The sequence below is a fragment of the Sinohyriopsis cumingii genome, chromosome 3 (genome assembly GCF_028554795.1).
Source record: "Sinohyriopsis cumingii isolate HCF-2022 chromosome 3, ASM2855479v2, whole genome shotgun sequence".
Lineage (NCBI taxonomy): Eukaryota > Metazoa > Mollusca > Bivalvia > Unionida > Unionidae > Sinohyriopsis > Sinohyriopsis cumingii.
Window position 1 is genome coordinate 70,604,364 of NC_142963.1, and position 15,472 is coordinate 70,619,835.

The window sequence follows — 15,472 nt, forward strand, 5'->3', positions numbered from 1 at the left end:
TTGGTGACAGACTGTTCTGCTTTATGGCATTTGGGCAATATTTCATGATTGGCCAATTTGGTGATAATCTTTCTGTCCGATGTACTTTATATAATATATAACGAACACCCGTCTCTTGGTCTCTTCCCTATATGGTTTATATGAGATTTTGTTCCTTGTTTCACAAGGTATTGTGCGACATAAATGCGTCAGGTATTCATTACAGCGGAAAACACAGATTGTTTTTCTTCCTCGGAAGCATACGATTAACTTTTTTCTTTTAAAAATAATGTATAAAATAACAAATCTAAATTTTCAGATCATTATCAACCCCACCATTGTCATCGTTATTGTCTTCATTACCATCACTACCATCATCTTCATCTCCTCCTATTCTTCTTTCGCATTACTGCCGACACCAACCACAACTGATGCATATTACAATCGTCGTCTTTGTATGAAGAGTGTATGTATGTATGTATGTATGTATGTATGTATGCATGGATGGATGCATTCATGCATGCATTCAAGTATGTATGCATGCAAGTATGTACACACACATACATACAATGTAAAGCAGTTTGGTGTAAAATTTCAAATTTTGCATAAGGTAAGATTTGTAAAGAAAAAGATTTCCCCCATATTTGCTTGGTATTTTGGCTACTTTAAAAAGACCTTGTACATCTTAGGTATTGTTAAAAGTAGTTTTTAATCCCTTTATTTGGTGATCATCGGTGGGTGGAATTTGGGTTACAGATTCACGCTGCATGACATTACTTTAGATGTGCACATATAAAAAAGAGCTGCTAACTTCGCTTTGTCATTTTCACTTACTGGGCTTTAAAGGTAAATTGTAAAACAGAGCCGATAACTTTTTCTACGTCTTGTATGACTTTGTAAGTCATTAGTTGCACCATCAGAGGATGCCAATGTCTAGTCTGTCAAAATTCGTTTTCTCTCATTAACAACTTCTAAAGATAGTGTACTTTAGACTAATTCAGACTGAGGTTTTTTAGCACATGGCAACAGCCATTTTGGTTAGCTATGTGTTTAGATCATGTTCAATTTCTGCAAATGCAAACAAACACCTGTAGGTAATAAGTACATAATGTTTTTATAGGTGACATATTGTTTTATAAATTTAATTTAGTTGTCTTTTCAGATTGAAACAGAAAAACGCATATGACCTAATAGGTTTACTACTCCTAGTTTACTATTAAAGTCTCAACGTAGGGGTTCAGTTATAAACAACGAATAACATGAAACCATGGGAAGCCGCATGGACTACTGGGCATGTGTTGGCCTTGTTATGGGGGAGATGTAATGCACCAAAGGCAAGGAAGACAGCACGATAGCGAACCCATAGTGGAAGATGGTTTATTGCGGGTGAACAGCTTTTAACATCTCCCTCAAACAACAAAAATATATTGTATATTATATCTAATCAGACAGAACAGGGAACACGATCGTGCGAGGGAACTGCGTTTTTGTTCCTTGACACAATACATTCAGTACGCCATTAATTGACACTATTACCTTTTTAAGCTGTTTCCCTGTCTTGTTTGATTCAATATAATAAAGAATAATTGCCATGTTTGGGGGAGATATGCAGATTTGCGATAAATCATGTTCTACAAAGGCGATAAAAGGATAAAGAACCAAAAACAATTAAAGCAACAACAAATACACATGACTAGAATCTTACTTAATCTATGTCAATGATAATTTACACACAAAAAGAAAAAAAATTCTTTAAGGCTATCGTTGCCGCATGAAAGCATATGAAATTAGTTTCTCCGGGCAACAAAATTTAGGCTTGGGCTACACATTTATTCTAACAAAACACCGTCAGGCATCGCTGTGGCTAGTCGATAAAACCGACGCAAGGACCTGCTTAGAATCGTTGTAAGTGGTAAAGAAAAGCCATATCTCTCTGTGTGTGTGTGTGTGTGTGTGTGTGTGTGATTTGGATTTTTAACGTAGCTTTAACAATTTTTCAGTCATATCGCTACGATGTCTGCAGTGTGGCAGTTTATAGTGATGTCTTGCACTGGGGCATCATGCCGCAGACATGTAGCATGATGTCCCACCCAGTCACATTATTCTGACACCAGGCCAACCAGTCCTAACACTAACCTCTTAATGCTGAGCGCCAAGCGAGGCAGCGGTTAGTACCATTTTTGTAAGTCTTTGGTTTGACTCGGTCGGGGATCGAACCCACGACCTCCCGCATCCGAGGCGGACGCTCTAACCACTAGGCCATAGGAGCGGTCATATCTGTTTAAATATACGTAAGAGTTGATTTATCATATACCCTTTATACTCGCTTATGCGCCGAGTCTAACTGAAAGGTCACAGACGCAGATCTACTGTAACATTATGCGTTTTCAGATCTGTATCTCCGCAGTTTGTTGGAATAATAAGTAGAGCAAGCAACATAGACCCCCGACATCATGCGACGGCAGATCAAGGGCTATGTTGTTTGCAGTTGGACTGGACTGTCTTGCATATTCAGTCCAATATAACTCATTTATATGACAAACAGCGGCGTCAAATGTGTACCTTATTGTTTTAGATATAACATAACTGATGAATGGGACAAATGTTATTTTTAAATTTATTTAAATATTGTGCTAAAAATAGAAATATATTAGTTTAAATAAAACAATCCACTTTGTCGTCTGCATTTGTGATCCTGCTCATGTATAACCTGAAAGGTTCCTCTCACACTTTTATCGACACAGCCTAGTGCTACATATCAAACAGACTGATGGAAGCGATAACGATAGCTGTCAGGAAATAAAGATGGATATTTTATTCTCAGCAACTTGGACAATGACCGTAAAAGATGCATATGCTTAAAACGGAAGACAGATGTTTTTGAAATTGCGTACATAAATATGTCCGTTTAAACGAGACAACATCGTCTCCATTTGTGATACCTCTCACGCATAACTTAAAATGGCCCTCACCTCTTTATGGGCATAGCTTAGTGGTATATACCAAACAGTTTGATGGAAGCGATAACAATGGCTGCCAGGAAATCAAGAGGGATATCCAGGTCAACCATGGTTGTACCATTTGATCCTCAAAACTTGGACGATGACCTAAACAAATACATAGGCTTTAAAAAGGATGACATATTTTGTTGACATTTCGCACAGAAATAGCAAAACGAAAAACAATCAATAAATAAAAATTCAAGACTAAAAAGTGCCAAATGATAAAAGACTAATTCCATGACAGAGGAAATTACGATAATATCTATTCAAAATATACACCAGGAGATTTTCTAACCAGTTTATGACAAAGTTCAGCTACATCGAGCTATACTATTTATATCCAAATCATTCGATTAAGTGCTAATAAACCAAGGTAGGTACTTTATTTTGGATCGATACATCAAAAGCACCCACTATTTTAAAAGCTGTTTACTTAGTTTACGACATTATTTATTGCTTGTTTAGTAAGCTGTCAGTCGTATCCTTGCAACACCCAATAATTAGGCGGGGTTCTTGAAGATATCTGCCAGAGAAATACCTGATCGACGAACACATCCAGAGTTCATAACGACTTTTACGATTCTCACATGCACAGCGTTATATATGTAGATTTACATAAGTGTTGTGCAGAGACGTCATAAACAGATTAAGAGATCTCAAATAGCTACTCTCACTTTTTTCATCAAAGTTTGTCATTCAACGCATTTCTAGGGGTATAAATTACTAAGAGAATTTAAGTTGGGTTGGAATGGTGCGCACTGAATAAGTTTATATCAGCAACTGATACCAACTGACTTTAGCTTGCCAGATATTTTGGTCTTTATGAAGCGAAATCATCTTTAGCAAAAAAGGAGACACATACTATTTGGATTCAGTATTTGGTGGGAAAGGAAAATTTGGGATGATAGTAATGTGGATTTGATTCTTAAAGGATTACAATAAAAAGCATATCGAACGGCAATTGATAAATCTTCAGCATGAGAAGGAAATGATGGGAATTCAAATTTAAAAATAATACAACGAAAAGCAAATGCAAAAAGAGTCAGAGAGAGAGAGAGAGAGATACAAGATACAAATAACTCAGAGAGAGAGAGAGAGGCAGAGAGAAAACAAAGAAAGAGAAAAGAACTGGAGTGAGCAAAGGGAAATGCAATATAGTTTTAAAAAAATTAGAACTGGCAGACGGAGCACGACCCCACCCATTCATACACAAGTATAGGTTTTGATGTCACCAGAAATATTATTTTAGTACCCTCCTTTCCAGAAAAAAAATTAGATCAATACTTCTTTCACTCTGAGAAAATTGATGAAAACTTGAAATGGCTTAAAGAACATTGGACTTTGTTATTAAAAAATATATTTATTGACTAAAAAATAGAGGTGGAAACTTTGGAAAATGCTGCTCGAATAGCTGACGATTAATCCTTGACTCAAAGTTTCATTTGCCAGTAAGTCTTCCTCTCAGAAGATTTTATTTGGTAAAAGTCATTTCAGTCTCATACGGGTGCTTCCAGATCTCAATGTGACACAACTTTTACAAATCAAAACTGTGATGCATACATCGATGATGTCATTATCTACAATTATACCAGGCATGATCACTTGGAAACCATTAGAAAAGTCTTCGATCGACAAGGTGACGCAAATCTGACAATTAATATAGGTAAAAGTGAGCTTTGCCGTGCTTGTGTGACACTTTTGGGACATATTGTTGGACACGGTCAAACTAAACTTGTAGAAGTTAGGGTCAAGGCTATCTCTGATTTCCTAGTAAAAAGTAACTGATGCCATTTTTGGGTATGGCTGGAAAATACAAAACATGCACCAGATAAATTATTCCACAAGGAATGTTTGGCTTTGTAACATTTTGAAGGATATATTAGTTCAGCTCCTTCTCCGGTTGTTGTGTTTAGTGATCACAACCATATTACTTTTATTAACACAATTCAAAACATCAAACAGAGATTGATGCTGCAGGAATATAAAATTGACAGTAGACACATCAAAGGAAAATATGATGTGATTGCATATGCTCTCTCACGTAAATAGAAGTACTATATTCCTTTATTTTGTGTATATGTGATTCATTCATAAAACATTCTGTGAAGAATCGAATTTTGAATTGCATTGAACCTTAAAGTTGAACGCTTTGAGTTTTAAAATTTTTTGCATTTAAGCCAGGAAAGTCTTTGTGAAGAGTCACTTCGACCTCTTTTCTTTCCCCCCCCCCCCCCCCGTGTCAGTGTTAAAACTTGAAAGGCTAAAATTTATGACTCAGGGAGATTGACCTGGGTATTGCTACGCTGTCGTGAAAATGTAAACATTTGAACTACCAACCATAACCGCTTGATAAGAACCCATGTCAAATTATCATTTTAAAAAGGAAGTGATATACTCCGTAGTTCACAGATTCTATGCTGTCTAAATCTGACAGAAGAAATTATTATCCTGGGGAAAATTTAGGAACCACTGACTACTATTGGGCAGAATAAATTAAGGCGTACACTTTAGAGGCAATGAGAATTTAAAGTGACGACCTTAGTCGGAATTCTTTAGTCTTAATTTCCTGAGAGGGGGGTAGTTTTGGCTTCAGGAGAAACCTAAAGAGAATAGTGCTTTCCTCGTTAAAGAAGAAAAGGACCAGATAGCTGTCTTGTGAGAAAAGACAGGGTTTAGTGCTAGGACGCACAAGTTCTGAAAGAGAACAGCATTAAGGTACGCTAGGTTCCATATTATATATCGTTTATTCAATTTCATGGAAAAGTGTTGATATTAGAGTTGTTCTGCAATTTATTTTATCCAATTTCATGGAAATGTGTTGATGCTAGAGTTGTTAAGCAATTTACCGTTTAATTTTACAGTTATTAGTTCACTAGTAGTATTGATTGCCTGCGATCCAAAATTTTCATACGTGTAGGATTTCATAGGGTTATATGAAATAATTTCCTTTATATGTTAGGACGATACTGATCATCGTGAGTTAACGATATTTACCTATTTATATTTGATTTTGTAATGTTTAAATAATCTTGCAGGTCAGAAATTGCAGTGAGTTAGAATTTGTGAATTTCATGCAATAGTAATTGAACATGTAGTAGCATAGATAAAAGTATATGGTAATGTTCGATGTTTGCTGGCGCTATCTAGAGGACGACTTTCCTCGATGTTATAGCCCGGTGGGAGTGAAAAAAGAATAGAATTTCAACAGAGTGTATAGAGTGTATGCTACTACATGTTCAACAAAATGTTGAACATGTAGTAGTATAGATAAAAGTATATGGTAATGTTCGATAGACGCTCACGTGGTAATTTATGACCTGTCGCTGTGAAGCGAGGGTAATGTTATACCGTACTAAGTCAGAATTTACGCAGTGTGTGCATAGCTAGTATGCTTTTCAGTAAAGAAGTGAGGGAATTTTATGACTGCGTAGAAAGTGGTACATACAGAGATTTAGGGGTAATCGTGTCCTTTAAGGAACAGCTTTCTGGGAGAGAGACGGGACAGTACGAAGTCGGAAGTCCGAGATAAATAAAAAAGAAGGCCGAGGTCAGAATAAAGGACTAGGAAGTCCAGGAAGGGCAAGAGAGGAAAATTATGCAAATAGATCGTGGACATTGAGTTATTTTCACTACTCGTAATTATGATGAAACAAATTTAAATTGGACACTGTTATTAAATTCTGTTTACATAATTTAGATTGAATTGGAATTGCCGCATTTAATTTGTTTGATTAACTTTTTAATTTTTCTTGTCTAAGTGGGATCGTATTACTTTATTTCTTCCCAGTATTCTTGCTCAGGTCTCTGTTGAAATTCTATTCTTTTTTCACTCCCACCGGGCTATAACATCGAGGAAAGTCGTCCTCTAGATAGCGCCAGCAAAATGCAATTAACCACCCTCTTACCAAGAGGTCGACGTTACAATCTCCTTATGTAATTTTAATTACTGTTTTATCATATGTATATTTGACCAATGTAAAGAAAAGCTTGAATCTATAAATCTTTCATTTTCTTTAATAATATTTATTTTATATTGTGTTCTTGATATTTGCCTACCTTACTTTTAACATGCTTGCGATTGAAGGTCGTGAATGTTTTGTGATGTCTTCCTGACCTTTTCATGACTTTAAATAGAAAACAAGATGTTTACTAGAATTGTGTTCAAGAGTTAGTACAATTTTCCATGGAAATTTTGGTTTTTAGAGCAATATCTTGCCTCGTAGATGAAATGGGTATTTGTATATCTAGAAGTTTGGTAAACAATTATTCATTCCTGTTTGAAATCAATCGATGGACTGTATACTAAGAGTTTGCCATAGCGTTCAGATATATTTTGAGAGGAGTTAATTATTCAAACTATTCAGTGGAATTAAAAAGTGCACAGTGACATTCGGACGAACATATTACTTTGGGATAGTTATGAATACATTCGAGACTATTGGCACATCAGTACGTTCACGACTATTGGTTCATCATGACATTCAAGATCATTGAAATTCATTCGGAAAATTCTTTACTTTTTGACTTGTGGGACATTTAGGATTGTTTGATATTCAATCCACAATACTGTAAGCGTCTCTTAAATTTTCACTTTTTAACTTAAAGAGATAAATTATTTGTTGATTTGACTAGACTCGTCTGCTACAAATCTGTGTTACAGAGTTTAAGATCTTGAGTCGTAACAATATATATAGTACAAATAATAATTTGCTTCTAAATTTGATTATTTTTAAACTCCCAAGCCTCTTAACACGGTTCTGTTTTTAAAAAACACGATTTTCATCAATCGTTAAAACGAAACTAAAAAACCCTCAAACAAACACCACTTAAAGATATGTCTTACAGACATATGTGGCATGTACGAACGGCCTCCTTGTATCTCTTGTTTAACTATGCTTGGGCTTGTTTATGCAGGAAATTGTGACAGAGAGAATTAAAAGGCGAAAAGGTCAGGTATAAATAACTCCACATTTCAAATATAACTTAACTGCTGACAATAGCTTGGCTGTTTTATTAAGTTTTTTGAAGACTGCTATGGTGGAGCTTATCGTGTTAGTGTGCATTTGTAAGTTTTACAAAATGGAACAAGTGAAGGTTTAGGTAAATCTAGGAGATGCGTGATGGAAGGAAAGTTATTACACACCATTGCCTTGAGCGAGAACGTGTATTAAAGATTATTAGCAGGTTTATGAACAGCGAAAGGTTTTATTCAAGTCGGATTTTACTCCATATTAAACGTAAATCATATTTAATTTGTATTGTTGGATTTTCTTAATGACCGTATGTTACGAATATCTGCATTTTGTGACTGACCTTGTCCAAAATCAAGTTCATCGTGTACCTGACCACGGACATTTATTTTACAAACAACATACCACATAACTAATATTTCTCTATGAGTGTAGATTAAATATTCAGATCATTATTAACGAAAAATGTTTACTTGAATTTGAATTTAAAAGGTCTTGATTCTGATATTAGTATCTTCTGGAATTGAAAAATTTACAAAAATGATAATTGTGACTTAGGTCAGGTAGAGAAGTATATAATCTTGTTTATCTAAATATTACTTAATCTTGCTTTAACATCTGAAGCAGAATCAGTGTTATTTTTATTTTTTTCTTCATTCTCTTTTCATTTGGATTGATTTATTTATTCAAATTGTATTTCACTGGAATTACAAAGTGCTGAATAATATTCTTGGACTGAAACGTTAATTTTGAATATAGTGAATTCAGACAAGGACATTTTGGGATTATTTTAGTGTGATAAATCAAAAGAATTAGCGCATCATCACACTCCAGGCCATTGACACATTGGCGCATTCTAGAATACAGGCACATTAACATATTCAATATTGGGACCTAGTTGAAATGCAGCTGGAATTCAGCTGGGACTTTATACATTTGGACTTTTGATAGTAAGTTTAGGACTATTTGGGATTGTGTTCACAATAACGTGAGTTCTTTTTAAATTTTCACTTTATTTTCTTGGGAAATATATTATTTGTTGAATTTTACAAAACTTATTGGTTTTCGCTCTTTTTTAAACTTAATTTAAGACCATAGAATCATAACACGTAATAATTTTAGTCGTGGGAATAATATTCAGGTGTGATTAACTTTTTAAAGGTGATTCAGTAACCAATAATCTGTCAGCAAAGCAGGCAATACCCAGCAAGAATAAATTACATAATTCCTGGATGACAGATGTTTCCTTTTTGAAGCACAGCGGCAAAGAGGATCATTTAATTCTTTGTAAATACTGCAAACAACATAACTCATTCTTGGATGTATAATGTCGGTCGAAATTGGAGCACCACACGAATGTAACATATTAGACACCCTCAAATGTACATTCAGATTAGTTCTCATTGTTAATGTTTGTTATCTTAATCTTGTTAAAATTCCAGCTATTAATTGACACACGCTTTTCAGGATGATTTTATCCACGAAATAGATTGACTAAAAGAAAACAACAAGCAGAGTTTTGTGTTGATAAAGCGGTAGGGAGACAGAGATGTTATTACTGCCGTGTAACCTATACATGTATGTATGTATGTATGTATGTATGTATGTATGTATGTATGTATGTATGTATGTATGTATGTATGTATGTATGCATGTGTGTGTGTGTGTGTGTGTGTGCGTACGCGTGCGTGCGTGCCTGCATATGTATGTATGTATGTATGCATGAATGTGTAAAGTGTCAAATGTTGAATTGTATTGAACTTTAAAGTTTCATGCATTGAGCATTAAAATTGAATCACATTTAAGCCAGAAAAGTCACTTTGACCTTTCTTCTTTTCTCCCCCCGTGCCAATGTTAAAACTTGAAAGGCTAGCATTTATGACTCAGTGAGATTCGAACAGAGCATTGCTACACTCCTGAGGAAGTAAACATTTGAGCATCCAACCATAACCGTTTGATAGGAACCCATGTGAAAATTATCATTTTTGAAAGCGAAATTGATATGCACCGTAGTTCACAGGTTCTACGCTGTCTAATAACTGACGAAAGAAATAGTTATCTTTGGATAATTTAGGAACTGCTGCTTACGATTAGCCAGAGTAATTAAGGCGTACATTTTAGAAGTAATGTGAATTTAAAGTGACGACTTTAGTTGAAATTCTTTAGTCTTAAATTTCCCGAGAGAGAGAGAGAGAGAGTGGCACTGAGGAAGCGTAAAAGTAATAGTGCTTTCCTCGTTAAAAGAGAAAAGGGGACCAGGTGGCTGTCTTGAAAGAAAAGCCAGGGTTTAGTGCTAGGACGCACACTTTCTGGAACAGAACATCATTCAGGTACGCAATTTTAATTTTCCACGTATTGTTCTATTTTTGATTATTTGTTTTATGCAAATGTGTTTTCTATGACTAGGATCCATATTATGCATTGTTTATTGAATTTCATGGCAATATGTTGATGCTTGAATTGTTATGCAAGTTACCTCTTTAATTTTACAGTTACTAGTTCATTGATAGTATTGACGATTGCATGCTATCTTAATGTTCATATATGTAGGATTTCATAGGGTTATATGAAATAATTTTCTTTGTCTGTTCGGACGATACTGAGTATCGTGAGTTAACGATAATCGCATATTTATATCTGATTTTGTAATGTTTAAATAATCTTGTAAATTAAGGGTTGCTATGAGCTAGAATTTTGTGGATTTTATGCAGTAGTCTTCAACATGTGGTAGCGGAGATAAAGAGATACGGTAATGTTGCATATACCGCTCACCTGTTAATTTATGGCCAGTCGCTGTGAAGCGAGAGTGATGCTCTATCGGTTTAAGTCAGAATTTATGCAGTTTGGACAGCTAGTATGCTTCTTAGTAACGTAACTGAGGGAATTTTTGTACGTGTAGAAAGTGGTACATATAGAGATTTAAGGGTAATTTTGTCCTTTAAGAAACAGCTTTCTGGGGAGAGACGGGACAGTCAGAAGACGGAAGTCTGAGAAAAGAAGTGATGAGTTAAGAATAAAAGACTAGGAAATCCAGGAAAGGGTGAAGCGTAGAGAATAGGAAGGCTCCAAGAAATAGGAAGACGTCGATACACGGTCCAAGTAGGAAATTGATGCAATCAATCTTGGACATTGCGCTCCTTTCACCACTCGTTATTATGATGAAATAAATCCAAATTAGACATTGTTATTTAATTATGTTGACATAACTTAGACTGAATTGGAGTTGCTGCTATTAATTGTTATTGATTAAATTTTGCTATTTTTCTTGTCTAAGGGGGCTCTTATTGCATTATTTCTTCCCAGTAGTCTTGCTTAGTTCTCTGTTGAAATTCTATCTTTCCACTCCCACCGAGCTATACTATCGAGGGATGTCATCCTCAGACAAATCCAATTAGCCACCCCTAGTGCTAAGAGCGTGACGTTACAGTGTGTGTGTGTGTGTGTGTGTGTGAGTGTGTACATGCATGCATACATGCGTGTATGTATGTATGTATGTATGTATGTATGTATGTATGTTCTTTTTTCCATACAGACGAGCATATGTCGTGGTCAGATTCATCACGTAAAGTTATGTTAGTCAAGAATATATTACTTCTGGTCAGGGTTCGCTCTGAGAATCCTGCAGGGAAATGTGAACAACTGTACCATCTGGTCTCAAATGAGTTGAAAGATGAACACTAAGTACATTTGCATTACCTTAAAATCCCTTATTGAACTACTGAGAACAGCAAAGACTTTATCTCTTTAAGCCTAGATTTTGCCATCCAGTGGAACTATAGAGAGAAATGTGTGTGTGTGTGTGTGTGTGTGTGTGTGTGTGTGTGTGTGTGTGTGTGTTTATTCAATGCCAGTGTTGTTGTGATTATGTGGGTTCTATTGTGGATTATATTTCACAATGCTAAGTCAACCGACTATTTATTACATTGTAGGCTTATTAAATGCTTTTTGTGAAAGCAGACAATTTATTTTCTTTTATTTAGATTTGAATTTACAATGATTATATATATATATATATATATATATATATATATATATATATATATATATATATATATATATATATATATATGCTTATATTAAAATATAACGTATATTCAATTGGAAGACGTTTCTTGTTTTAGTCACGCGCACTCACTCCCTTTGGGAGTTCAAAACATACTTTTTGAGTCTCAAAAATCCCCTACACTGTCTGTGAATATGGCAGGTGTGAGAATGGAAAATAGCACACGTTATTGTTTTTAAAAAGGCAGGAGTGTCGACAAAAATCATTTAAATATGAACTTTTTACTCTCCTGAACACGGATTATATTATCTAAATATTGTTTACTAAACCTTCTTACATCAACTTAACCAAGTATGTTTATTGGTGAAACACGTGCAAATATTTGTTTGCGATTAATCAGCAGTCGTAAGTCATGTCTATCGAAAGTCTTTGATAAATAACGTGTCGGACTGTTTATGATAATCTAAGACTGATCCTGTCAAATTGAACTTGAGTCATAGGGCCATCCATTTAGTGCGTACGCAAAAATCTGACAAAGCTTGACCCCTCCCCCATTCCTGTGCACATGCGAACTTTTTTACTCCCCCCCCCCACCTGCGTACGTACGCTTGACGCACCCCCATTCTATAGACAGGCCTCTATTTAATCCACGCAGAAATATTTTCGTGTTTAATAAAACAGATAGTCCACCGACGTTGAATGTCTGTCAAAGAAATAAGCTGCCTAACTTTAAACACTTTGTATAGTGTCTGCTCAAATTCAAACGCCGACTAAACCCAATCGAACAGGTTACGTATTAGAGAAATTACTGTCGAGGTTTAAACCACACACACCCGTTTCCTATGCGTACGTACATTATCAGTAGGCCACCCCCCATACGCAAGCGTATGCATTTTGGTTACCCCCCACCCCACCCATGCGTACGTACTAAAAGGACGACCCTATATCCCAATGGTCCAATGTATAACCTTATATGATCAGGTAAAGGTGTTAATTTGTGACCAGTTTACTTTTTCTTGATTTCCAAATGCATATTTAAATTAGACAGCGTATCAAAATGATGTGTACAAATTGTATTACATATTGGCTATGCACTCTTTCGGACATCAAGAACAGATAAGCAGAACATATCTTTATCATTAATGCTGTCATAAGTACGTTTTGATAATGATCTTTGATTTGAAGAATTAAACAATGGAAAAAGAATAAAAGATTGAAACGTTAAACCAGTTCCAGAAAGGTTATAGAAATAATCCCTTGTATGGTCGAATCCATGAGCCTCTCATCGGGAAGTTTTATCGAGAGCACACAACCTCTGACAACTCCTCCGGCTGGCCGGTCTAAACAGGGCTACAAATGCGTCAACTACCCAAAGCCACAGGAAGCACAATAAGCATATTACCTGCATACGCTACCAGATCACACAGTCTCACGGCAAAATATAATCAAAACAGTTCGCGCCCAGTGTAAAACCAACTGGCACATATCATGTGGACTTAGTGATCTTTGACGAGCTGAGCCTGATAAAGCACGGTTATAAGAGCACACTTACCGCAATCGGCTATGCCTACTCATATATTTAGAAAAGCAAAAGCGACACACCTGCAGCAGAGGCCCAGGTTTTCACTTAAGTAGAATAATGAGCCCCGTTGTGCAAACTATGTATGGACAATAATACTAGTTTAACTTCCCGTCTTTTTTACGGCCCTGATTACAGTAAATGGTTGGGACCACCACGTTGTTGAGGCAGAGAATCACGCCTCATTTACGCGGATCCATCGCTTTCACATAACCAATGAACCGTGCTCGAACGCTGTTTCTCGACACAGACGCATCTTAAAGGCCCCGGTTTAAGTTGACACCATACACATTGAATGGATATGAACGGACGACAGTGCACGTGTAATGCGTATAAATTCTTGTACTGGCTGCGTACCCCTGTCGCTCCGTCGGGGTGACAAAGAAATATTAATAGACCATAAAAAATGCGGGTAGTGCCAACCAAAGGATGTGCCCCTCAGTGGTCGATGGTTTCTCACTGGATTGAGAACCTCGTTGCTGTTGACACGTTCACCTTGTAATGGCTGTCCGGAAGTTTTATGTCTTACGAACTACAAGCCGTATCCGCATCAGCAAGGACGCAACATACACAGATAACAGCTCCGCTGACCACGAAAACAACTGTAGCCATAAACAGACGTTATGATATGAGCTGAAATATAGCCTTGTTTAATCATCACGTCGTGCGTCCAGAGGCTCAGCAATACTTTGCCTATGACACCGTGCACTGTCCTCGAGATCTAGTGGGCCCAGTTTGTCAGCTTTCGTCTTAATAACATTTTGTTTTGGCAGTCACCGAATACCCAACAGTTAGGCTGCCGGGAAAGACTAGATGATAAACGAGGTTTCCAAGGTCCCTGGCGTACAGTGATGTAAAAATCCTGCATGGTATTTAGCAAATTTACATGTGGACATACAAAACGGGTCAGACGATTATCCAAAAGATTCTGCAGGAACCCTCAGTGCTTGCGTTTAGACGTTGGTCTTGAATCTGCATTTGTGGCGTCGACGCGCCAGATTATGTAAATAAAGTACGGTTAATAATGTAAAACCGCTCCAAAGATCATGACAGGGGCATGCGTGTCGGCTGTCTACGTTTTTTTCCCCCCAACTCCGCAAGTATTTAACAGGCAGCAACTCTATTTGGGTTTTAACTTTGGTGACCTGTGTCAATAAATGAGTGGGTTGCGCATTCGATTCTGCTGACTCATCCATTATCGGATGAGAAAATGGATGCATCATCGTTTGTGCTTTTAATTTATTGTTTCTTTTTCTCTTCAATGTCGACATGCCTATATGTCATTCCAACTGTTAATATCCTAGTACAGTACGGTACTTGAAGTAAAGGTGATTTCTAACGTTGACAAAGAGGTTTGGATAAATGGAGACTGGTGGCTCTGTGCGCACGAGTAGCCTGCTATAGCATTCCTTTCTAAAAAGCAAGTTTTGGCAAAATATATTGATAGCGCCGACGCGCATAACGGCAGTGCTGGTGCTTTGCTTAGTTTAAGAGAATGCGTTAGTCTGCCTTTCAGAGATTCTTGTAGGAGCTCCAAGCATAGGCAGTCAATATAAACCAATTTCATACTCTCAGGCGACTGCCGTTCCCAACATTGTACGTTTTGCGTCACTGTTCAGAGTAATTCTAAATGCTGGCCTAGCAGTGTCGGACATAAATACAGATTTGTCGAGGCCTGCAGACCGTCGTAGAAGGTGCAAACAGGAAATATACAACAGAAGGTACAAAGCTTGCCACACAAAACATGCTGAAAAGGGAATCGCGAACTCCCGCCAACCCAAGGACAATTTGCGAAGATTCAGGGACGACGAATGCAATGCTGAAAAATATAGCTTTTCCTTTTTTCCCTTTGTAGACATTTCATTTTACAATTCATCTACAAAACGCATTAATTTATCATAGGGTTGTCTTGTTTTGAATTTATTTTGATACTTAATTA